The sequence below is a fragment of the Neopelma chrysocephalum genome, unplaced genomic scaffold, assembly GCF_003984885.1.
Source record: "Neopelma chrysocephalum unplaced genomic scaffold, ASM398488v2 Primary Assembly neopelma1_382, whole genome shotgun sequence".
NCBI classification, from domain to species: domain Eukaryota; kingdom Metazoa; phylum Chordata; class Aves; order Passeriformes; family Pipridae; genus Neopelma; species Neopelma chrysocephalum.
The window spans coordinates 3,891,360-3,915,910 of record NW_020898046.1 but is presented as its reverse complement, the minus strand read 5'-3'; the positions used below and the strand labels follow the sequence as shown (position 1 = coordinate 3,915,910).

Genomic DNA, 24,551 nt, shown 5'->3' with positions numbered 1-24,551 from the left:
GGGAATAGTTATCTTAGCATAGTTACGTTTTGCAGGCTGAGAAATCCTAGTAGTAGAGGGAGCTGGAATGGTGAAAAATCAATCCTGAACTGGTGAGGCTCAGCATAAAAGGCACTTACACACTGGAGACAGGAATGTAGTGCCAAGCTTTAAAGGAAAATCATGAATTGCATGATTATTTGGGGAGGGAGCAGTGTTCTTCCTGGCTGTGCTTACATGACATACATCCCTTGTCAGAGGATCTGTAATAGCACAATATGGCTATATGGGAGCAGTGCCAAGGCTGACAGAAGGGGTCTAACATACAGAGCATGAATCCTTCTCTGAACCTGCCCCAGGTTCCCTGAGGTTTTGATTAATGCTCATCCCAAAGTGTTTCGTCATTTTGTTTACCTTTTCAGCTTGGAGCCACTAATGTTATTGCCGCAGCACTGCACATCTTGAGCTGAACACATCTCCAGTTCTCCTAGCAGATCGGTTGAATTATGTAGGTCTCAGTCACTTTGGTGAATTTGTCTTGGGGCAGAGAGCCTGTTTATTTGAAATGCTGCTGAATCTGTGCTCAGTCCACATTAGGGTTGCAAAACCAATAAAAAAGTACGTGCAAATTGCTCTAAATGCTAGTTTACTTCGAAGCCTAAATTAAATCTGGTTACGTGCATTGTCAGACTCATCAGCTCTGCTGCAGGAAAGAATAACTTTCATTTTATGGCATTATTTGCTTATGAACCTACTGGGAGACCATTTCTGTGTTGTACAGTCTTTGCCAGCAGCCTTGTGAAGTAAAGCTTTGGCATTCTCAATGTTCTTCATCTTTCTGGTGGAGTGCAGTGACCAGCCAGGACTCGGGAGACTGATTTTTTGTTTCTAGCTCTGCAGCAGGCTGAGACACAACCTCACCCAGCTGCAGCCGGATTAGTTGCAGAGGCAGGCAGATTCTCCTTCTCCTTCTCTATGTCTGATGTAACTTTAAACACTTGAAGTTAGGAACAATCTCCAAAGGTACATCTGTGCTACATCGTTGCAGTAGAGAGGGGAGTGGGACAGCCAGGTTGCCCTGCACAAGCAGCGTCCAGCAGCTCAGCTCAGACAGCACCAAGTCACACACCCTGCTTGGTGCCATGTAGCCAGAAGCACAGAGCTTCTGCAGCTAACGAGTTGCCAGCAAGGATCCCACCTAGTTCAGTTTTCCATACGTTTTACAGTGTGCACACACCTTTTCTATGTTTCTGCAGCCCAAGAACACAAAGGGTCAATGTTTCAAGGTGGCTTTGTGGTGTGGGAAGCAAGTGCCTCCAGAATACCATGGTCTGCTCTAATATATTTCAGGTCACTCTCAAGCAATGTGGACAAGCTGCAGTTTGTCTCATCAAGCAGGAGATGGAGCAGTTTAAGGACTCTGAAAGCTGAATAAAAAGAGGGTGTAAGCAGCTACCCCCTTTTGGCAGCTGTTCTAATGGAAGGTGAAAAATGACTGCCCTGAGAAAGCCCATTTCCTAGCAGTCAGAAACATACCCCAACTCCAAAGTAACCCATAATAAAATAAAAAGAGGAATCAAAAAAACCCAGAGTTCATTTTCAGTCGCTTAATTCTGCCACTCTTTATCTCAGTAATATATAGAAAGAACCATCAACGTTCCTTCATAAAGCCCTTGCTTCAACCGCAGCCAGCATTAAAGCAAGGCAGGCAATGGAAAGAAAAGTAAAAATTCCCTGCAGGAAGCCAGTCCGTAGTCTGAAGGGTTGCTTCCTGCTTCCCTCCCTGCAGTTTGGTTCTCCTGACAGCATACCGTATGGCCTGGCAACTCTGCAAATGCTGAGACAAGTGTGCTGTGGAGCAAAAAAATATTTCCTTATTGCCATGTCAGGCTGTCACTCCTCTGCTTCCCCCACTGTTAGGAGCTGCTAGACTCTCTCAGCCATCTGGTGCAGGACTCAAAACTTCCTGCTGTTAACTCTGGCCAGTCCTGGCATTGCTGTGCACTTGGTGTATGGAGATGAGACAGGTTTTGAAGTGTTTATACAAAGCTGGAAAAGCAGTGGAAAGACCAGAGGAAGATGAGTGGGAAGGTGTGAGCTAGAAATAAGACACACTGGTGCTGAAGGAGGCCTGAGCATGGATTTCCCTTTTCGGGGGGATAAAGGAAAGGGCTTTGCCCTTAGACTTGAGCTGTCGTGGGACATAGCCATGGGAGAATAAAGGGGTAGATGTCATGCTCTTCTTTATTCCCTGCTGGGGAATGGAAATACAGACAGATTTCCAAAGAAGCACAACAACTTGGAGCCCTTTGGATGAGGAAGGGTCTGAGAAGCCATCTGCCTCAGTTTCCTCTGCCAGCTCCTCACCGTGGGATGCCACTCATGTGACAGTTGGGAAGCTAAAGAAATCCTTATAAGGTGTGTTTAGACCAGCGTGTCAGCGACCGGATCGGAACCAAGCTGTGCCTGCGTAGTTTGCTTGGGCAAGAGAAGAAGTCATTGATGCTCTTGTGGCTCTCCCTGCTGTAATCTGCTCTGACCCCAAGTTACACTGGTTTGCTAATACAAACAGCAGTAAGGCAGGTGTCAGACTGCTTTGTTTATGCACTTTTTTCATCCTGCTGGCATTCAGGAACTTATCACTGAATGTGTGATTAATTGGGCCATGTTAGAAGCTGTAGCTCTTCCCATAGACACAGCACTAGTGGTGCCCTGACAGACAGAGGAAAGCTACCACTGTCCTAAATCAGGCTCTGTGATCCCAAGTCATCTATTCATGACTGTGCATGTGTCCCTCATAGTCACTGGGATGAGTTTTGAGCCTATCTTAGAAAGCCCTGCAGATTCCCAGAAATTCCTAGAGGTATTTTTTTTTTTTAAATTTCAATAGATGCTTTACCTGAGTAAGAGTCTCACAAGGATGCAGTACCTGGTTGGGTGAAGTGTGTGTGTTGGGCTATCATTAGGCTATCATTTGGGTGAATACCCAAAATAGATGATGCTGCCTTGAGTGAAATATGGGCTGAGTTTCATTATTACTTAGCAGATACAGTTTTCATGCAAAGTGATTTGACTTTTCCCCAGTAGGAATGATAGGATGTTAAACAGTTATTTAGATATCAATATCTGAATTTTGAAAAGATGTTAGCTGCAGATAAAGGGAGAAACTTCTTAGAATTTATAGAAAAACTTTGAGTTAGCCCGTTTTAAACTACTCTCTCAAATATCTATTCTAATACTTGCTGTGCATATAGTGAGTGTAACAGCACTAGCACAGGACTTCAAAGAATAATATCACACCTTTTCAGAGGCCAGCATGCAATTGCTTGAAAGTAATCAGCTGGAGGTATTATTTTCTATTTCCCCATGAAATGTTATTGAAATCATTTACTGTCTTCTCACAGTTCCAGTATTTTCCCATGTGCCCTTACAGGCTCTTTCTATGTGTAAGGCATTTTATTCCTGTATCTCCACACAAAGAGAAGAATTTATTGGCACAAGCTGGCACATCCCAATTGACTTTAGGTACCTGCAGTGACTTTAAGTTGCAGTAGCCGAGGATGTTTCTCATACTACATGCACCACCCAACTGCATGCCCCTGAAAGTCAACTGAAGAGTGCCCATTAATTTGAATACTCTTTCAGTCAGACTCTAACAAACACACTGCCTTGGTCCTATTCAGGGCAATATCACATGAACTTCAACGTGAATTCACTTTCTAAACAAGGAGCAAACAATATGTGCCCCATGAAAGCTGCAGTTACACTGCAGTGGGAAAGGTAAATGGTGGTGGTGATGAAGATGACAGCGATGCTAATGATCATGGTGGTGGTGCGCTCCCCGGCGGTTGCTTTTTGTCTTTACCTCACTACTTAACGTGTCTTCCGTTTTGCAGGCTAAATGTTGAACACAGCACTTTGCACTGCTGTATTCTTGCAACTGCCCTTAAGCTTACAGGCTTTTTAGAAGGGGCAGAGCTTCATAGAAGCTGGCAGTGCTCCTGTCATCAGCTGGCAGTCATCAGTGGAACATCATAACTATGGACATAGCAAGGAGCAGCTTGAATTATAAACAAGCTGTCTAGATATGTGCAAGTTATTCTGAAAGAAGATAGTTTTCTTTGGATGTGTGCACAACCTGCTGCTCTTTCAATCTTCAGGGCACCTAAATCAGGAGACTTGCACCAAAACATCTACCTGAGTCTGTCCTGAGAAATAGAAACCCTCATGCCCCAAGCAGTGCCTGTTTCCTTTTCCCCATAAAACACACCCTGGCCACAGGAACTACAAAGCTTATGCCTTTAGCATTTTCCCGACCCAAAACAATTACTTCAGTGTGATGAAAAGAATTAGTGCTTTTGACTGATCCAAACAAGACTGTTATTTCCACCTGTTAAAAGAAGTCTCAGCAGAGTCCAACATAGATGAGCAGACAGACTTGTGGTTTTTAAATCAATTAAGACTTTATTTATAACTAAATTCAGGAAAAATGGAATTGTAAACAACAAGAACTATATACATGAAGAAAAAAGTCCCTCTAAGACCTAACCCTCCAAATCCATCCAAGTCTGTATTTCAGAAACAGAAGTACTCATACATAAACTGGATGATAGTCATGGTAAGTTAGTTCTGTCCTGCAGGTTGGGCAAGCCCTGGCAGTCTCAAGGGCAACAGGGAGGCACCGACTGCAGAAGAGATGGCCGCAGCAGGTTGACAAAAACAGTTGTTCATTTCTCAGAATCTGGAAAAAAGGAAACCACAACATGTATTGGGAGGACAGGATTTGAGTTTGCTGCTCTCTTGGCACCAGGCCAGTAGGACTTGGAGTATCTGGAATCAGTTCATCACTCCCTGGATAATAAGGGACCCACAGATCTGCCAGTGTCCTCTTGGCAAGGGTTTCTCCCTCTGCGTACACCACCAAGAAGGAATTTTTTTGAGCTCCATGGCAAGGTCTGTGCTTCAAGCCAGCTGCCTATAGCACCCCACATTAGCCAACTGAGTTGAGCAGTTCCCCCTCTGCCCCATTCCCTCTTCCAAAAAGCAGAAAGGATGATAACATGTGGATCCTTACCTGTGAGTAAAAATCCATGCAAATTGGACACCTCATGGCTGGTTGTCATTCCCTAGAGAGAACAGACCCAGAAAGAGCAGCCATTAATACCACTGGGCATCGAGTGTTACTGATATATAAGATGTCACATAATCATCTGACTGCACTGACTGGTCATGATATATTTCTTTTGACGAATCCTGTGTATCTTTAGCTCTCTCAGTTTGCTGCATGTAATGAGGAGTTCAGATCTCCCTGTCCTGAAGGAAACAGTGTCTTGGTTTTCATTGCGAGAAAACGCAGTCAGTCACCCTGCTCAAGGATTCGAAGTAACAGCAGTCTCCAGCACTGGGCAGTCTATGTACTGGCAGAGTTAATCTCCAACAGGTCATCAGTAGCAGCTTTGTATCTGAAGGATCGAGCTGTCCTCTGGGAACTATTCGTTCCAGAAGGGAATGAGATCTGACACTACAGAGTAACACTGCAGACAGCTCTGGCAAGCTCCAGCCTCAGGAAGGACCCTTTGGTCAATGTAGAATGCTGCAGCACTGAGCTCTTCCAGCCTCACCTAAACAGAGCAGGAAGGTGCATTCTGTAACAGAGAAGCTTGAGACTGAAGGAACAAAATATCGCTTTTTCATATTAACCAAGGGGTGGGATTTGTTCACAAACATATTTAAAACCCCAAATTTAAACATCTATAAATCCACTGGTAAAATGCACTGTGGTTTAGAATAGTAGAAGCCCTTTAGGTGGCACATTTAAGACCTGACACCTTAAAGTTCCCGATTCAAGTTCTCTGCTATACTGCCTTTCAGTAATCCAAAAGACTCAAAGCACATTAGCTTTATTATAACCTGCATTTCCCCCCCTCCACAAAACCCCCCACTTTAAAAACACTCTATGTTACAATTCTCATGATCTTCATCTTCCCTAGTCACATGGACACCTGATTTCCTTTGATTAGTTTAATGCATTGCATCTTTCTTATCCAAATGGAGTACCCCTGCAGCAAGACTTTTCTGTTTCTCTGCAGAATAGGGACTTTACTGCACAGGCACCCAACATGAGCTGCAAGATCCCCATGCCACATGCAAACATATCAGGGTTCCGTTATATTCCTGGGACTGAACAAGAACTGGCCATAAAAGCATGACCTCCATAATGGCCTACGTGCAAGTCTCCCTCGGGAAGAATGGCTACTGCTCTAAGAGAGAAAGGCAGCTAACAGACACAGTGTGTGACAAAGCAGAGGATGCGTGAGATTTTGCTGGAATTTACCCGGCTGCTGCCTGCTGGTCTCATGATGCCAAGCCTCATCAATACTAGTGAAAGTATTTCCATATCCAACATCACTACTAGACCTTGGCATGAAAAGTAAATTCAATACGTTGTGAGCTATGGCTTGTGATTAATCTCCCTTCCTTGCATACCCCCCCAGCTTGTCTATAAGGATATAGGCAAGGTTGTCAATCTGCCTTGGGCTGCCTTTTTCTCCTGAAGTGGTATCATTTGATCATCATGCAACACGAGATGTTGTCCTCGTTGAAAGAGGGAAATTAGTAGAGGAAGTGAAGGCTTCAAAGTTAAGCCAGGTCATAGCAATATAACTTAGTCCTGTCTGTATACAAATTTTTAAAAAAAAGCAAAATTCAATGTTTGGTGGGTCATGAGGCATATGTACTTTGAACTTTAAGTTTCCTCATCCAATGATCCCTGTTGTTGAGATGCTATAGTAGGCACATACACATCATTAGGTCTTGCTTCATCTTCATCATCGCTATTCAGTACAGAGCTTTCTGACTGTTGCTGGCTTCCTAGTGCAAGATTTCTCCTTTGTTGTTCATATCCTGTAATTTAATTTTGGTAAGTTGGATCTCTTATTCCCTCTCACTCTCTCTGGAACTATCCTTCAAATGCATTATTTTAAATGGTCTATAATGGTTCCTATTTTAAATGGACCTTTTTCAGCTGTGTGAAAGGCAATCTTAATCAAAGTAGTTTCCTAAATATTAAAGCTGAAGCGTTCCAGACACTATTCACCCTATGAACAGCTGAAAAGGTGGCCTGAGAGATTCTCAGTGTCATACGTTCCATAGAGTTACACTACCTGTGAATAAATCTGCCCTAAAAAGGGAAGCTCCCTCACCCCATTCTTACTGAAAATGTCTGCTGCGATCCTATGGTAAGGAATGGCAACAATTGCTGTGTGATAGGGGAGAGAGTACTGCAGTCAAGTTTCCAAGGAGCATGGTGACATAGCACATACACAACAAAAAGGCTTGGCAAAACACAGAGTGCTTTGTTCAGAAAGTTCTAGAAGGGATGGAAGAGGTGCTTAAATCTCAAACTGCACATTCCAGAGCTGCTGTGTTTCCTTGTTATGATATGATGCTAAACTGTTGCACTCTTTTTGTCTGTGTTAAACCAAATCTCCCCACTCAAAGGCAGTTTCTATCAAATGAGTATTGTTAAGAGCAGTCCTTGGAAAGTAGAAAAAGACTTGAAGCAGTCTCCTTAGAAGTCTCCTTAGAAGTTGTCATCATCCCCTCCTGAGTTAAGGCAACTTGAAAATGGAGTTATATTGTCCAAGTTCAAAAGAGATCAATTTTTAAGGGCCTGGTCGAAAACATCCAAAGGCCCAAGAAATGCTGTTTGCTTTTTAACTCTCAGAAACTGACTACAACAAAGATCTCTGCAACTCCAGTGTCCATGTAACAATAATCTAGCACTAATCAACTAAAATTACAGAAAGTGTCACCAAATTAAAGTTCTTTTCTGCATAAATATTCATCCAAAACATTGATTGCAGGGATTTTCCACTGTGTTTGATAGTGGCTATCAGACACAGATTGGATTCATTCTCTAAGACACTGGTCAGAGGCTTTAGCCCTGTCCTTTGCCTTTCACTCAGTGCGGTTTCAATCCCTGCTGCTTGAGCTTCTTGGAAAAGACATACAAAAAATAACCATTCCATTTAGGACAATTCTATGATCGACTGTAAAACATCAACTCACCTTCAAGAAGCTCCATCAATGCTTATGCGAAGGGAGAGAAAAGAAAATACAATTAGACTTTGATGTGCACCCCTGGTGTTGCATAACAAGACCAGCTCAGCAAAGCAGGTACAATGGAACAGGGGAAGAATGGTAGGCTGTTGACCTCTTATTTTGGTTAAGTACATTCAAACTAGTAGCCAGTTAGCTGCTGCCCTGAAAACAAGTAAGTGGGTGCTTCTCATTGTGCTCCCACTGCTAGAAAGAGGTAGAAAGGGAGGCAGCTTAGGAACCATCTGAGTGAAGCCCCTCCTCCCTGCTCCCCTGTTCCAGTTCCCTAACTGGATTTTGGCTTCGGGTGAATCTTTCCCCTTTCTCCCACCAAAAGGCAAATTCAGCTGTAGCGCTGTGTTAGATGAACAGCTGATGAAGGAAGGAAACCCCAAGAGGGGCTGAGAGGAAAGAATTGCAGTTTGCTGCTCTCTTGGCACTAGTCAAACAGGACTTGGAGTATCTGCAATCTGTCAGTTCCTGCTAGAACAATAAGGAACCCACAGTTCTTCCAGTGCCATCTTGGCAAGGGTTTCTCCCTCTGTGTACACCACTGAGAAGTGACTTGGAGTGATGTGCTAGTTGAAGCTCCAGAGCAAGGTCTGTGCTTTAAGCCAGCTGCCTGTAGCACCCCTCCTTAGCCAACCGAGTTGCACAGCTCCCCCTCTGCCTCATTTCCCATCTCACAAAGCTGAAAGGATGACATGTGGATCCTTACCTGTGAGTTCTCATCCCCCCAAAATGGGGGAGAGAGAAGCCATTCTGGCCATGAGCTACAGAGAACAGAAGCAGAAAAAACATGCAGACTTTTCTCTGCATTAGTTTCACTGTGCATCAAGGGTTACCGATACATAAAACGTCAGAAACTGAAACACTCCCTATTCTGATTTAGCAACATCCCAGCCCAGACACACAGGCATTCCAAGAACTTTTATGTTCTGCAACCATTTCAACATATCTCAAACCGTAGTGCAAGATACAGAATCACAGAACATGCCAAGTTGGAAGGGACCCACAATTCTCATTGAGTCAGACTCTTAACCCTGCACAGGACCATCCCCAAAAGTCCCACCATGGGCCTGAGAGTATCATCCAAATGCTTCTTGAACCCTGTCAGACTTGGTGCTGTGACCACTTCCCTGGTAAGCCTGTTCCAGCAACCAGCCACCCTCCAGGTGAAGAAGCTTTTTCTGATATTCCACCTAAACCTCCCCTGACACATCTTCAGGCCATGCCCTCAGGTACTGTCTGAAGCCATCATGTAAGACGCATTCAATAATGACCTCATGAACAGAGAAGAAAGGTTTCTGCTCGAATTTGCTGTTTTCTTTATTTTATTTTATTTTTTTATTAAAATTAGTTCTCTTCCAGTCAGGCCACTATATTCTGGGTCTGAAGTTTTTTCACAGAATCAAGTGGAACCTAAAAGCTTGGCAAACACCTGTTTTTACCGTATGTCAGGAATTAGATTTAGAAAGACACTTTTTCTGTCACATACTCGTCATCATTTGCTGGTACTGGTTCATTGTCCCTTGCCAGTAGCACTGGTGAATTTTCATCTGCTGCTTCGGAAACAAGTGGGTGCTTCTCATTGTGCTCCCACTGCTAGAAAAAGGTAGAAACGGAGGCAGCGTAGAAACCATCTGAATGAAGCCCCTCCTCCCTGCTCCCCTGTTCCAGTTCCCTAACTGGATTTTGGCTTCAGATGAATCTTTCCCCTTTCTGCCACAAACAAGCAAATTCAGTTGTGATAGCCTTTAACAACACTGTGTGTTAGATGAACAGCTGCTGAAGAAAGAAACCCTAAAGTAGAACCTGGTCTTTCTTTTGGTGGAACTGTATGTGGGTCATGCAGATTCTGTTGTAAAGTTTGAGGCCTTTTCTTCACAAGCTCAGGAAAAATCCTATCAGGAAATATGCCCTTTGCTATGCCTGTTTGCATGGCAGCAGTGGCATCCCAAAATTGAGTGGAGAAACTACTCTGTGGCCTGGATCAAAGACTATTCTTTCAAAATAGCAGGATAAAAAAAATTGACTTTTTAAATGACTTCTTAGAGGAATAAACAGAACTGGTTTTTACCCCTGTCAGCTACAGTTTTGCTTGGCATCTCAATGAGAGTAGTACCTTAAACCAATGTTGCAGCCAAATGCTTCACATTTCAGAAGTCAATGACTTCTTGTCTGTTTCTTTGTTTTTTTCTTTAAATCACTGGGGTAACAAGCTCTTTTAGATTACCCTTCCACTCTCTGCAAGTGATACTCAGAGATGCTGATGTGCTAATGGGTGTATTTGGGATTGACTGGGAACTCTGTGTAAAGTGGTAAACAGAGCCATGTTTCAATCCTGAGGGTCAGGCTACTTAGATGCCAGAAGACAGGCCTTGGAGCACATGAGAAAACTAATTTGACAGCAAGATTGAGGGAAGTGTCCTAGTCACTACTTACCACAACAGAATCATCACCAGTTAGATTGGTGACTTCAAGCCCAGAATATTCGCCTGTGAAATCTATGATTTCTTCAACAGCTGAAAACCAGAACATTAGAATCAAGATCAGAGGTTGCAGAGGAATGAAATGGGCTGCCACAGTGGAACAGGCTGAGGTAGGATTAAATTATGCCCTTCTTTTCAGGCGTGTGTCCAACATTTCACTCAAGCTTTGCCCTCAACAGTCCACAGAGACCATTACCAGCCCTGTCTTCCACAAGTGGCAGCGCAAGAGGAACAGCGGCTGAGCTTCTCACACAATTCTGTTGCATGACAACAGCTTGTGGGAGATACACATTGACAGATGATTCAACTAACATAGGGGAATGTTTATCGCACAGGAAACCCCCCCCCAAACAAAACCAAAACACCAACAGCAAAACCAGAATCAGAGAGGGTCTCCTAAGTTTATAGTACCATGCTGTACATGTTCCCTAGAGGGACAAGGTGCAGCTAATAACAAACTTTTCCATATCTTCTTTCAACTTGGAGATCCCAAACTTAGTTTGCTACCATCTGTAGTGGCAGCTGTGAGCACTGCCAGCTCAGCAGGGTAGACATTCAGATGTTTGAGCAGCACTTGATAACCTTTGCTATACAGATTATCTCCCACTAGTGGTGAATTTATTGCAGCTCAGTAACAACAACCCCAACCCTCCAAAAACTGTTTCTGTTCTTACCAAGCTCAAAATAAAGTGTAGAGTTTTCTTCAAGGTCTATTGGCTCTGCTTTTGCAGTTCCACCTGCACTGGAAGTCAGCAGCCTGCTTCGTTTCCGAGCTCGTTTGGAATTGACAGATTGTCCAAGGCGCTTTCGCCAACGCTGAGAGAGAACAAAGCCTTAGCATTTTCTGTGGGATTAATATTAACATGGCCCTCATTTTTGCAAGACCAGTGAAAACACACGAGGATATTCCACAAGACTGCATAGGATAAGCCGCAAAGGCTGGAATATGCATCAAAATGTGCTATTGGCCATTCCTACCTGAGCCCATTGCAAGAAGGAAAAGACATCACCCCTGATCTCTTACCCGTTGCCTCACCAAGAAAAAGCCTGTCCTGATGGCTTGCAAATGACACTAGTTCACAATTCATTAGGTTGTTGCTCACACTGTAAGCATTTCTGAGATATTGCAAGCACCCAGATATTCAAAATCTTCAGCATCCCAGAAAATGAAGTAACATGAAGTTTTAATAGGCTTCTGGTAGTATGTATGCATTTTCTACAGACTCCTGAAGTCCTTTCTAGAAGTACCCTGGAAAACATGTTTCAAGAATCAGATTTGTGCTCAATAGTAAGGTACATACCATGCTCATGGTGTTTCGTGATCTAAAACTGCCAATAAAGTAGACGGGACAACATCAAAAAAGGAATGTCAGGGAAGCAACAGTGACCAATCCTTTAGATTCCTTTAGGTAGCACAATGCTACAAAGTCCTGATTTCTCAGGGCTAGAGAATGATGTCCTTCCAAACCTATCAGGAAAGTAGAGCTCTTAGAGATTGCCTATGTGGAATGCCCATTCTCTTAAATATCCCCCCTCTTCAAGATTCCCATTCCCGAGTCACTAGGACCTGAAGTCCAAAACAGCTCCTCAGCATCAGAAACCTTTTAAAAAATTGTCTGCACTCACCTGTACAGTCAGTTATGAATTTTTCTAGCAAATATCAGCAAATTGTCTTCTATTCCCACCTGGGATGGAGAAGGCGGATGCTGTGCATCTGCTGTCCAGCAGAGAATCCGTCAACTGAATTAACTCCTGGTCTCCTGAGCCCTTGGCAACTGTTTGGTAACATTCTTCCATGTCCCATATCATTCCAAAGTTCTCTTTGCACCTTCATGGAGTTCCAGAATGCCTTAAAGAAACCTTAAAGATCATCTGATTCCAACCCCCTGCCATGGGCAGGGATACCACCCACTGGATCAGGGTGCTCAAGATCCTGTCCTGGAATGGGGCCTTCCAGGGACAGGGCACCCACAGCTTCTCTGGGCAGCCTGTTCCAGTGTCTTGACACCCCCAGACTTCTTCCTAACATCTGGTGTAAATCTCCCCTCTTTTAGTTGAAATCTGTTGCCCCTTCTCCTATCAGTCTCTGCTCATGTAATAAATCATTCTGCCTTTCCTATAGGCCTTCTTTAGGCACTGGAATGCCTCAATGAGGCTTCCCTGGAGCCTGCTCCTCTCCAGGCTGGGAAGCCCCAGCTCTCCTGGCCTGGCTGTGAAGGAGGGGAGCTCCAGCCCTCTCAGGCCTCCTCCGGCCCTACTCCAAGCACATCTTGCCTGTGCTGGGCCCCACAGCTGGACACAGGACTCCAGATGGAGCCTCACGAGGGCAGAGCAGAGGGAGACATTCTCCTCCGTACACATTCAGCCTGAGGAACACTGTGGCCTTTCAGTGGCTAAAGAAATCCCACCAATTCCCCGCCCTCAAAAAAAAAAAAAGAAATGAAACTCTTCCTTAATTTTCCTCCTCCATTTCTATTAGTCTTCTGCTGAAAAGTCTTAGGAGACTGTCTTAACTTTAACCCTAGTAAACAACAATTAAAATTAAATAAAAATATATTTTTTTTCAAACTGGTGAAAATCTAACTATTTAGATCCTTATTTCAAGTCTCTGAAGCCTTGAAGATTTCAGGTGTTCAGCTATTCCTCTGCCAGCATTTCACAACAGGGTTGAGAGGAGGTTTGCTCTTCTGCTGGGGACAGCACCTTCCTCCTGAGGCCCTGCTGTGCTATGAGAGATGACACAGCAAAAAAAAAGAGAAATTAAAATTCAGTTTGCCTTCTAGCCAGTCTGCCACTGGAGCTGCATTCATAGGGTTTGGCTGGGGCTCCTGAGACCGGCAGCAACCCCATCTTGGCCCTGCTGAATTCAGGGATGCTCCTCAGCCCCTGGTCCTATGGGTGCTCTCGGTGTGGGAAGGACAATGGAAATTCATCCAATGGTGGGGATAGCATAAGGATATTTTCAGCTCATGCTCCTGCCTCTTCTAAAGGAGCATCTTCTTCTTAGAGCTTGATGTGAAACAGAACACAAATGACTATTGCACTAGGAAAAGAGTAGGGAGAGTAAGTTCAGTAGAAAAGAAAAGAAAAGAAGATATCCTTTCCATTACATGAAAATTCATTTTATTACTTCATGCAATTAAAGTATGGGGAGTAGCTCCCTATCATGGCAAGCAAGAATAAATATAAAAACTTTTCTCTGCATGTGAGATCTGCAGATCACTTGGCTCAGCCTTTCTGTTAGGCTACATTTCTTGCTAATATTCTTCCATCTCAATAGTCATTTGCCAGTTTGGCCAGCAAAGTGAGAAAAATCAGCTATACTATAAATTATATATATATATATATATATAATATATATTTATACTAATAAAAATGGAGTACCTTTAGAAGCCACCTGCTTAGCTAAAGATACTTGCACTGCAAAACAGAGGGTTGTGACTGTTCTAGTGTTGTGCCTCTAATTCTGTAAGTTACACTTGCCTATTATTAAGAGCTAAAGAGTCATCCAAGAACATAGAAAAGCTTTCAGATCTTGCAGAATCGCATGCTTGGAGATGAACTTATAAAAAATCCTCCATGATTTACAGAGATGAAAGAGAATGGCCATTTCAACTCATTTTTTGCATTGTGAGAACTTGGCTGCACTGACTTATTTAAGTATTTTTTTAATGACTTTAGAAGGGATGTGGTCTAATTTGTTGATATTTTCTATTTCTCAAAATTAAAACCCCTGACTGACAGTGCTGGGATGGAAACCCCTGGAATCAAGGGTAAGTGGTAAAAGGAGACAACTCATTTGTCCTTGTGAGTCTTAGTCCCAGCTTCCAGTGTTCCCTAGTATGGTTGGACCCTGACCTAGAAATCCTTATTCATGATCAGCTTGTATCAGCTGCTATTTTTTCCTCCAAAAGCTAAAAATATGTCTAGAAATAGGTACATTTGCTTTCTCTATTGTTTCTGGAATTTTTTTTTATTTTTTTTTTATTTTGAGAGCAGAAAGAAGATCAAAAAGTATGTGAACTTCAAAGAGAAATCCAACATTTCTTTTAGAGAACTTCCATTCCTCACAGTCCATGCAGAGGGTGCTTTTACAGATGGCATTTGGGTCAACAAGTTCTCATTCTTCATCTCACTCTTTATCTTTCTGCACATATGAAAGCTCACGACTTGACAGGCAGCTCAATACCTACAAATGGCTATATAGTGATTACAAAGTGTCCATGTTTTCAGACCTATTACGTATGCAGTGATGTAAAGCTTCTATTTTAAAGATAATATTTATCTATCGTACCAGAAGGGGATAATATCTGGAAAAGTTATATCGGTAAAGTAAACATGAAGCTCTACTAAACAAAGTATAACCTAAATGGCCAGTTTGCATTCAGCATTGAATTTTTAATCTCATTTCCCCATTTTATTGTAAACAGTAAGGGGAAAAACTGATACAGAATCCACAGGAAAAAAATCCTGTGCACTGTACACTGCTTATGTGAAAAAAAGTCCTCCTGATATCCTTCTGGTTTGTTATTGACAACAGTTTGTTCCCTGCCAATAACATGAAGAGCCACAGGGCTTGCTTTAAGTTACGATTTCCTGTTTGTAGCCAAGCAAGTTTATTAGGGGTGAAAAATGTGGAAAAGGGGATGCGAAGGAAAGAAGGTGTGCGGGTTGCACGTTATATAATAAATATTTAACACCCTGGTACCACATAAAGCCTGTGTTCCCAGGCAGCTCTGCTGTATCTTGGGATACAGCCAACAGATAAGGTAACATATTCCACTTTCAGGTCCCTTCTTATTACAGCTCTGAAGGTCAGGGTAAATGAGAAAAACCAAGAACGGGTAGCAAGAAAGGGAACAAGATCTAGATCATTAGCTGATCTGGAAAGTCAGACTCAATTTCTGAGTCCTTTGTGGACTTAGTGCAAGCTATCTGAGACAGAGTCCTATTTTGTCTGAAGATATATGAAAAGAGAGCTGTGAGCCATGCTGACCATACCAGGCAGCTGGAAAATCAAATGCTTATGTGATTTAAGGTCAGAATAAAACAATGTATTCACCTAGTCTAACGTGCTTCGTGACACTGGCTAGAGCATTATCCAAAGATTTCTGCATGAGGCCAAACAGGTTTTATGTTATCCATGATAAGACTTGTAGAAGACCATCTCATCTGGGTTGAACACCCATTTGACAGAGTCTGTTAACTTTCTTGTGCAATTCCTCTCTTGCAAGGATATTCCCATTTCAATAAATGTCCATCTCCTCTCTCCCATTTTGATAAAATGTGTATATTTAGCTATGTGATTAAGTCTAATTATTTGTGATTCTTTCAATTCACTCCAGGTTTCTAAAGCCTTTCCATATGATTCTAGAGGGAGTCTAGTCTGTGTGCACAACTATAGAAACAGCTCCATCTTCCACTTTAACACTGGTTTTATTCCTAAATTTTCTTGTGTTTAGGACAGCTGCTGTCACAGTAGTCTTAAAAGAAGAAAAGTCTCGAGTCATATTACTGAGTATAAAATCAATGGAAAGTCAGAATTCTGATACGGCTTCTGAAATGGCACAAGGAAGACAAAAATGGCAGCTTGCCATAGGAAGCTCAAGAAAGTGCAGGTAGGGTGAAATCCTGAAATTAGGATTTGTCAAAACCTCTCTGAATAAAGCAAACTTACATGATTTCATGCACCTCAATTGACACAACCCTCTTAGGCTCATTTTTCCAATGAGAGTCCAACAGCCAAACCTACAAACATTTTTATAAACAGTGAAAGCAGCACCAAGTAAAGAAGAACAAGGCAAATCAGAACTGACTTCTATTGATTTTGTGATAAAGGCTCCATGGAGACCAGCTGTTAATTACCTTTCCAGAGGAGACACTTGTTTAGCTTGGAGCCAGGTCTGGTTTTTATTCCCCCCCTTTCCTCTCAGGTACAAGAGAGTGTACTGCTAGGATTAGCATAGGATTTAAATTATAAATGTGTATTGGGACATAGTTTTAACCATTCATCCATTTTATTATGGTACTGCTAAAGACTGGGCAAGAATGAGGTGATAAACAAAATAGACACCCCCTTTCTCAACTGCTTTGCTAGTAATATTTTCAACAGTTTAGCATCACTTTCTTTCTAGTTAAAGTTATGCCAAAGCAGCATGGATATGTCCACCTTGTTTTCCTTTCCACTGTTTTTACAAGCATTAGTGACTTAGCCCTTCCAGGTAAATGACATTAATGACTTAACCCTGACAGGTACAAAGCTCTCTTGATGCCCACTGCCTTCGGAATGGAGGCAGAGGGGAGACACAGTGCTGTGTCACTGTGCTTAGCTCCTTTCTGAATAAAACCACTGAGTCCCAGCTGTATGATCTCTCTGAGCTGTACATAGTGGAAGACTAGCAAGTAGGGATAAATGAGGCTTGAAAACCATCTGTTTGCTCACCAGAGCCTGACATGGGCTGATTCAGTCCATGACATAGCTGCTGCAGTGTTTGCTGGCCTGCCTGGGTGACATGAGCTGTTACTTACGGCTATAACAGGTGCAAAGCTTTCTGACAGTAGTGTTGCTTTTAAATACCCGAGTCCCTCTAATAACCCAGAGAGGCAGCAGGCTGAACTCTCCAAAGCCATAGGACCAACTTTGTACATGCAGCCTGGGCAATTATGGATGCAAAACAAATCATGCCAGTGAAGTCACGATGTTCCTCACTTCTCAGAATTACTGGGGGTACTGTACAGAAAGCAGGATCATACACAATAGGAGGATGACATTGTTAAACTTTGCAAACACACACGCTTTTCCTCTAAAACCTCTCTGCTGCTAATAAGGCTGGTGCAGTTTTGCTGAAAATCCTGATGCAGAAATCATAGAATCAGAGAATGGTTGGTTTGGAAGGGACCTTAAAGATCATCTAGTTCCAACCCTGCTGCCGTGGACAGGGATGTGTTTCACTAGATCAGATTGCTCAAAGCCCCATCCAACCTGGCCTTGAACACTTCCAGGGTTGGGGCATTCATGACTTCTCTGGGCAACCTGCTCCAGTGTCTCACCACCCTCACAGTTATGAATTTCCTCCTAACACCTAATCTAAATTTCTCCTCATTTAGTTTAAAATTGTTCTGCCTTGTCCTGCCACTATCTGCCCATGTAAAAAGTCACTCTGCCTCTTTTTAATAAGCCCCCTTTAAGTACTAGAAGATCTTCCTTCTTTTTTAGGCACCTTGAGAAAGAAGGTCAAAGAGAAGGGACTTTGGTGGGTGCAGAGCACAAAGATGAGTATTTAAATTACTTACTTTAAACAAAGTCTCCCTATATATGATTGAAAACAGGTGGTGCCTGGAATGACAGATCATAGCTACTTTCTGATTATTAATATACCATCATTATGTGGTGTAAGGAAAAAAGCTGCAGCAGATGGAGCTCTTGCAACCAGACAGCAACAGACCATACAGGAAAATGCATGACTCTGCTTTAGCTTACAAGCTGTAAATACAAATGGTAATATGATTTTTACCCAGAGGGAGAACTATGTGCAATAAAACTTGAGGGTCTTCAAACACTGCAACCACTCAAAGTAGACAGACTCTTCGGTTAGTCACTCTCCTCCTGTCTATCATGTATTTCTTTATTTTCTTTGTGCTAGTATAGCAGCACATCTAATGCAAAATAAGCCAACAGCGTAAGCTAGAAACAATCAGCTTGATGATCTTGGTTCACACTTCAGCTCATGCATAAAGTCTACCTTAACAAGCTGCCACTCATAAGGAAGCCAGCGCAATCATGAATTAACAACCTCTACTTGGTTTTGATTCCAGAGTTATTGTGCCTTGAGAAATATTACATCTAAAAATACTTTGCATTAAGATCCCCTATATGCTTCAAGCAAGGTGTTCTAGAAATGATCTATAGCATTTTGCACGTTAAAGAACAGCAGTGGCCTTAGTGAAGAACACTTTGCTCATTTGTATTTATTCACGTTCCCGGACCAACAAAGTGGCCAAGGTGACTTTGAGGGGGAAATGCTGCTTGAGTATGGATAGTGCAATCTGGGCCTACAACTTTCTGTGCATGTCAAAAGTCATTTGCATATTCATTATCTTTTGATGAGTGCTGTGTGGTCAAGGGAAATGTACTTTCCCCTTTGGTGTATATCTGAAGCCTTCTGTAAATCTCCTGTGCTCTGTATCAGTGTGGGCATAATTTAGCTCTGTATGCACTAGATCCTGCCCCCATGTTACTGTGGTTTTAAATGTAAACAGAATATTTGGGAAGGCAGAGAGCCTGGTGGGGAGTTTTCTGGGGGCAAATATATAATTGCTAACTGCTTAATTAGGAACAGTCTGACTTTTCTAGGAGATAAAAGAAGTTGCTTGTTTACTGGGATTGAGTAGCAGATGTGCCAGCCAGGGTTAGTAATAAATCCAAGAAATTCTGGTGTCAGGATCCATCCTCAGCTGGGGTTAAAAAGACACAGCTCTTCTGTCCTCACAAGGTGAGAGTTAAAGCAATTCACGATCCACTCCTAAAAATGAGGTAGAAGCTTCAGAAGAAAGAGATGGGACTCAACAGATGAGTAAACCATTACAAGTGAATTTGGCATGGGAGAGGTCATGTTACTGAAAGCTGGATGTGCTTGGTCAGGCTGCTTTCCTCTAGTAACTCAAGGAGCAACATGGTTTGTAGCTCTGTAGTAATCATTCTGTGTCTCTCTCAGATCTACTGTTACAGGCCAGCAATGCCACTTAGTGGCTTCATGAAAACTGTTTTCTCACAGAAAAAATTTCCTTTATTAGAGAGCAAGGCATTCAATTGAACAGCAGCTCATTGCTAAATCCTGAGCATAGCATGCTGCAGAGTAAGAAGAATGAGACGCCGCTCAAAATTTCCATCTTCATCTTTTCTAGATCTTACATAAGGCATAACCTCCAGTGGGATGTGCTCCATCCCTGCATGGGTGCCCACAGCTGACAAAGCCCAGGTGCCCTGGGAGGCTGATGGGGAAGGCAAGACTTGAGCACAAAAGCCTACCTTGCTTTAAGAAAGAGTTCCATTCTAACAGTGGAATTAGAACAATTAACCACAATTGAGCAGGAAACGCCATTCTCAGGGGACAAGTGGAGGCTGTGCGGCTCCTGCTGTCTGCCAAGCACGTTCGTTCCCAGATTTATCAAGGTACTGTGCCATCTAGAGGAATCTGAGAGGCATTTTCCCTTGTCTCTCCAAATAGCTCCTGGCTCAGGGTCACTGCTGGTGAAGCCAAGCAGCGAACCCGCTCCTGGGCCAAAAACACTTCTGGCAGTCCCTGTGTCTGGTGTTCCTGTTCCAACACAGCACATTTGCTGGAGTTATACTAAATGTCTTTAAAATGTGCTGCCTTAACTGTTTTAGTGTGATGACCATGGTTTTCTTTACTGCTTCAGTTTACATCCAAGTGTGATTCACAGTAACAAGGGCACACCTCTACCAAAATACCAGGCTGCTGCTGACATGTTACTACATGAAACAAGGGCTTAACCTTTTTTTTTTTTTTTGCTTTGTCATATACAGCATCACAAAGAGCATCGCTGTAATATTCAGCTACCAGTGACTTACAGGCAGAGATGGACTTCATGGCTTTTGCTGTGAGGTAATTACAGAGCAGACTAATTCTAATTACCATGAAATGGAAGCGGTGGCCTACAAACAGAGGCACAGAGTATCTGGTGGGTGAATGTTGCTATTGACTAAAAATGGTTATTTAATCTTTAAAAATGTTGACGCAAAATATTGCATTCATTCCTTTCCTGCTCAACAACACCTCAGACTTCAATTACCCCATGAACTAGCCAGCTCAGCCTGACATCCTCAGCTCTATCCTGCCCAATATGCCTGTCCTGGTACACATCTGTCTCCTCGGACTGACAACCATCCAGAGCTGATTGGGTTGCTTATGGCTTTCCTTTGCATTACCTGAGCTCTCAGCCCTCCAAAATTCCTTTATGCATCCTAATCCCTATGTGATTCTGACCATCAGAGAGGTGAGCCATAAATTAATAGAAAAAACTAAGTCTGTCCTTTTTCCTTTGGGAAAAAATAAAGGAATTTCCCAGGTTCTCACCAGTTTTAAATGATCATATGTTGCTTCTACAGCCTACTTTCTTTTTGACTTTTCTCCACTTTTGATGTCTGCTGCTCGGTCTCTTCTGGCAGGAGGTGACTGCTATTAAGTGACTGTCAGAGTTTGATGTCTGTTGTCAGCCATCATGTCGCACTGTTTGGAAACAAAAACAAAGAAACCCACAAACAAACAAACAAACAAAAAGAGTGAAAAGTGTTATTGCTACAGGAAGTAATCCATTAACATCATTATGTGCTTTTAAATTAGCATGTGTTCCGGGGACCCCTTGGAAAGCTTTACTCTGCTTTCTGAGAAGTTTTCAAAGGATACCAGCTGCAAGCTTTAGCAAGCTCTAGCTGGTGGTGAGCTAGGGACAGTTGGCGTAAATAAAATAAGAAAGAATTTAAAACATCATCTCTCACTTGAAATGGTATTTACTGGAAGTTTAAGTGGGCTTTACTCAAAGTTTTAAACCTTCTTGACTCCTGGTATTGAAAATATTTGCTTTGTTGTTAGAAGCTGAAATGCTGAAAATGGAAGTCCCAAGGTAACAAAGAAAAATTGTCCTCACACTTGGCTCTTTAGCTGGTGACCTTAGACATGGTGTCTCCAGAAGTTAAATATCAAGGGGAATATTATTAAGCAGGTTTAGATTTCACAAGAAAAACTAACAGTAGCAGCTTGAAGAAGTTATCTGGTGTCCTGTGGTGCAACAATTTAGAAATCTCAGCTCTGTTGTAGCTATGGGACAAGCCCAAATAAGCAGCGCCCTTTCTTTCCTGATGTGAACTCCCAAAACTTCAGTGGAGTTGTACTGATCTGCACCAACTGAAGATCACTGATGGCATCTTTATTTGATAAATTGTAAGCATTCCTGTTATAGAAACAAATATATGGCTGAACCTGAATTGTCCATGTTTTGGAAAAAAAGTAATTCTGAAATGAAAGATTATGGAATCATAGAACCAGCAACTAAGGTCAGGGTCTCACAAGCTTGCTCTTGAGGTGCAGACAGTCCCACTGTACCTGTGTTTCCTGGGCACTGGCCCAAGGTCTGTTTCTGACTGTCATTAGACTGCTGAGTAACTCTTAGAAGTCAGTCACTTCTCATCTGTCTTTTTATCCATGTCTCGACCATGTAGGAACATACAGCATGCAGGGGGGAAATGAGCTTTCACTGCATTTTCTTTCCTTCTTGGACTTCTGCAATGTACTCAGAATGAATTATTTGTTTTGTCCCTTGTCCTCTCAAACTGCCTGGTTACACACCTCAGCCTCCACAGAAATAATTGTTTCAGGGAATAAGTTACACACTGCTTAAGCACTTGCAAAGGTTTTACATTTTATTCTAATCCTGTGGTATCTGAGATATACAGAATAAAACAGAGCATGCTTTAAATTATAAAGGATTAGATTAGGCAAGTAGTCCAACCACTATCATTTCAGAACGAAAGGTTTGGTGGTTTATACACATTGAGCTGAATTCAGATCTGAAAAAGGTGATACAGATCCTCCGACTGTAGCTATTCCTGCCTTCCCCAAGCCAAAGACAGTTGTGCTTATTTACTAGAGTAGACTAGAAAAGCAGTCAGTGCCTGGTAAGAAATGGCACCACTGACTTGAAAGTCAAATTAGTAGATAAGGATAATAAATATATATACATTTTGATATATGATATATTTATCAAAATTACATTATGTTCTGTGAAAGAACAATATGTGGAATGGAGGGACTGTATATAACAGAACAAGAATTTAAAATGTGTAAAAGTATCTGGGTAAATGTGGAATATCATAAAGAGAGTATTAATGATGATGCTGATAATAATAATGCAAAATAGAATTGTCAAAGACAACACATGTCAATGGTCATGTAGGGTATAACCTATGGAAGTTATGGCAGTGGAGACACAAGATGGGAAGGATTTCTGGGCTGATTGGTCAATGTAAAAAGGTTAAGGAATTCATTCTTTGAGTCACACAGAAAATGCACGGTCTGAATCATCAGACAGACCTAATTGCAGGACACGTGGATGCTGCCCTACTTAGAGTACAGTTTTGAATACTGATCGAAGTTTAAACAAGAACTGCTATATTTTTACTGTAGGAAACCCAGGAAAATTCTTACAAAGTGCTATTAAACCAGGCCCTTTAACACCTTTTAGAAGTAGACATTTGTCCAAACTGCTCTCAGAAAGTTCTTACAGGCAAGCAATGAACACTACGGTCAGTAGAGAACTGCACTACATGGAGATAAGGGCTGCAGCATGCTGAGGGTTGTACAAACATGCAAGACATCATTTAATTCCAGGGCTTTCAGGCTGAACAGGCAATGGAGATAAAAGGAGGGGCAAGCAGCAGTGAAAAAGGCATTATCCAATGCAATGAAAAGTTTGCCAGTAAAGTCAGGAATCATGGCCAAGCTTCCCAAATCCCCATCTATGACCTATCCCCCCAGTCAAACCTCCATTGGATTATATGAAAGAGTCTCTACTGCTTTGTGACTTGTCTTGTAGAAGAAAATCATAGGAAGGAATAGTTACAGCAACAACATGAAGATTAAAGAACAAGACTGTCCCTTGAGAGAAATTTGGGCAGCTGCACAATGTAAATTGCATGTTGTGGCCTGAAACATCTGTTTTAATGTACTGATCTCTCCAGAGGATTTTAGGATTGTTATCTCTCTATTTCAGTTGTCATCACGTACTGGATTGTGGCCCTCTAGTAGAGGCATACCCATGTTTCCCCTTAACACAGGTCTGGTACTTGAATCAAGTAACATGGCTGGAATATAATTGTACAGACATACTCTCAAGTATCTCTTAGTCATGGCTCCAAACCCACTTCCCCCTATAGACTGAGGCTGAATACAAACAACATGTAGGGGAATAACAAAAGAGAAATGGGCCAGAACTTAGTCCCACTAATAAGAGCAGGCTTAGCTTCTCAGCTGGAACAATCCAGCTTTCCCCAGAAAGAGTACATCTTTTAACAGGATTACCTTGTAGCTGTTCTCTTACCATATGCTCTCTTTGTATTCATGTAAATCAGTCTGTTTGGCAGATGAAAAACTATCATGAAACGTGGATCCTTTGCAGACAGCTGGGAACAGTGAGGTTCCTCTGTCATGAGCGTCTCTGCATACAGGGCACTGGATCACTACAGCAAACAGGACGTTCCAGAGACGGATTAAGACCTTAAAGGTGCAGCACAGGCAGTGTAAAAGGAAAACATCCCTTAGTTAGAGGTGAGCAGAGGAAAAAAGAAAGTGTCTATGCCCACACATAGATCTACAATTTTCCCAAGGCATCGGTGCAGTTGCACAGATGAGGGTGAAACTTTTGTTTTCCATAAATTGTAGCATGCTTCACCTGAGACACATCCATGTGCCTTGGTTTGCCCTCCCATCAGAAACAGGAACATGGAAGTAGTGAAGGCAAATTTCTGCAAATATGTGTTTATTTCTTTAGTGTTTTGTAGCTACATAAGGTTCTCTTAGGTTTCCTCACTTCCAGTCTTTATCTTTCAAGTCTTGTCTCATTCTTCCACTTCCAAGAGGGATATCAAAACCAGAGGTAAAAAAAAAATTCCTCTTTCCTAGTCCAATATATACGTCCATATATTTCTACCTCTCTGCACAGAAAGCTCATTAAGATATATATGTAAGCAAAAGTCTTTAGGAATGCATTTTAACAAGCATGAAATGTGGTGGTCAGTTCCTTCTGGGAAGCCCCACCCCTTTTAGAACATGCAAGAAATTTTGTTTACTTATCTTCTTCCAAGAAACATTCCCTTATCTTGGAGGAACTGGTCATTACTAGTAGCAGTCTGTACCTTTAAATATCTGTGAGTTACTGAAGACTGGCTACTGTTGCATACACCTG

General features: G+C 42.3%; 2 long non-coding RNA genes across 2 annotated transcripts; both read right to left on the bottom strand.

Annotated features, from left to right (window-relative positions):
* Positions 1 to 9,637: 9,637 nt before the first annotated feature.
* Positions 9,638 to 11,471, bottom strand: LOC113979078. Its single transcript, XR_003537709.1, has 3 exons — positions 11,246 to 11,471; positions 10,525 to 10,604; positions 9,638 to 9,684 (listed from the first exon to the last, which is right to left on the bottom strand). It is a non-coding gene; the product is annotated as an uncharacterized LOC113979078 (long non-coding RNA).
* Positions 11,472 to 16,286: 4,815 nt separating this feature from the next.
* LOC113979098 lies at positions 16,287 to 23,747 on the bottom strand. Its single transcript, XR_003537716.1, has 3 exons — positions 23,688 to 23,747; positions 20,706 to 20,821; positions 16,287 to 16,319 (listed from the first exon to the last, which is right to left on the bottom strand). It is a non-coding gene; the product is annotated as an uncharacterized LOC113979098 (long non-coding RNA).
* Positions 23,748 to 24,551: the final 804 nt, after the last annotated feature.